Genomic DNA, 1,902 nt, shown 5'->3' with positions numbered 1-1,902 from the left:
ATTTATATATGTTTTTTTTTTTAATTTGTAACTACAACAAAAATGTCCAAATTCAAACTCAACTTCAAGCGTAAATTATAACCGCTTTCAAGTAAAGTCTTTAAGAGCGTCTCCTATTTTTGAAGACTTTCTTGCTTAATAGCCAAGATACAAGGTTAGGTTAGGTGGCAGCCCGATGTATCAGGCTCACTTAGACTATTCAGTCCATTGTGATACCCAGTGGTGAACTTCTCTCTTATTACTGAGGGCTGCCCGATTCCATGTTTAGCTCAATGACAAGGGATCTTCGAGTCAGAACGACGTTCCACATTGCAGTGAAACCACTTAGAGATGCTTTGAAACACTCAGAAATGTCACCAGCATTACTGAGGTGGGATAATCCACCGCTGAAAAACTTATTGGTGTTCGGTCGAAGCAGGAATCGAACCCAAGGCGGGCATGCTAACCATTGCACACCGGTGGTTCCCACCCAAGATACAAAAAGGCTACGAAGTTAAGGACGATTTAAATAATTAAGAAACTATTGAAGCCATAAATCAATAATTATTGAAATAAATGAAGGTAATATGGCCATAGTTGTGAAAATAGGGCAACAATATCCATCGGAGCTATATCTAAATCTGTATCAAGATCCAAATTGGCCATGACAGAGTGTCATGGTAATGTCCAAAAATGTAGATTTAAGTTAATATTATTTTCTTATTTACTATCCTTGAAACGTCGAGTTGTAGCACTTTATTGTCATATATTTGATTGAACTTTTAATTTCGAGTGTATTTAGCCGAATTTTTTCTTTTATTCCTACGCATTTCTGAGTCACTCTGTTTTGTCTATGGTGGACCATTGCACCTCTCTTTCCCCATGGCTTGCTTAAGCAATGTCTTTCTAGCTTTGCCTCAGAGATTTTTATGATTTGTTTGTGATTAGATTTTCTTTTATATCTTTTGTGCACCCTCGGAGATATTGTGACACTTTTCATTGTATTTGATATAAAAAGGATTAAAAATTATGGGTTTTTCAAATGTTTTGTTGTCAGTTTTTTACGACCAAAATCCATATTTTTGTGTGCGGACGGAGATACGAAATGTCGCCTTTGTGTTGAATATGATTTGTTTTTGACCATTTTTGATGGTTTACGATCGTCAACATAAAAACGCATTTGGCTTGAAGTCATCATAATGTCGAAGTCAACGACAATGACGTCAAAAATTTTATCTCATTTTATTGTTGTTAATACTTTTAAGTAATTACACTTTATGATGCTAAATACCTCTTTATGTCTCAATCGAGATGGAAATCGGAATTGTTCCCACCCAATGCCCATTGAAAAAGTCTTTGCGGAGTTAGTGAGTGTGTGGACGTGCCCGTATTTAAATCACGTCCAAATGTGGATCACCAAATAAGACATCTTCTTCTTTATTTGATTGGTTTTCTTTTCATTTTACGACATGAGTATGAACATCTATTTTACTTTGGTTTTGGAAATCTCTTCATTGGTGTTTAAAATAGTCCCCTTATACTCATTAACGTTTTTATTGATTTATTTTCACCTTCACTAATACCCCAGATTAGAAAACGGAACATTTCCGCGGTGGGTACATCTTTGTTAAAAAAAAAAACTAAATTAAACAACTTCTTGTTGTTTTTTAAGGAATATTACATGGTAATTGGAAATTTGGAAATATTAATTTTTAAGTACAGTCTAATGCCTAACATGGCATTTCCCACCGCCCGTTCGTCTCACCATTTACTCTTGATTGCCGTCTAACCCAATGCTCAAAAAGAGTGAACCCATAATCAAAAAATATAGGTTTAATTTAGAAAATTGGAGCTAAAATGTAAAATTATTTACAGCTGTTAGTGAAATTGAAGAAACCAATATTGAATATAATACAAATAGTT

Source organism: Haematobia irritans, chromosome 2 (genome assembly GCF_050003625.1).
Source record: "Haematobia irritans isolate KBUSLIRL chromosome 2, ASM5000362v1, whole genome shotgun sequence".
In the NCBI taxonomy this organism is placed as follows: domain Eukaryota; kingdom Metazoa; phylum Arthropoda; class Insecta; order Diptera; family Muscidae; genus Haematobia; species Haematobia irritans.
Note: the sequence above shows the minus strand (reverse complement) of the source record.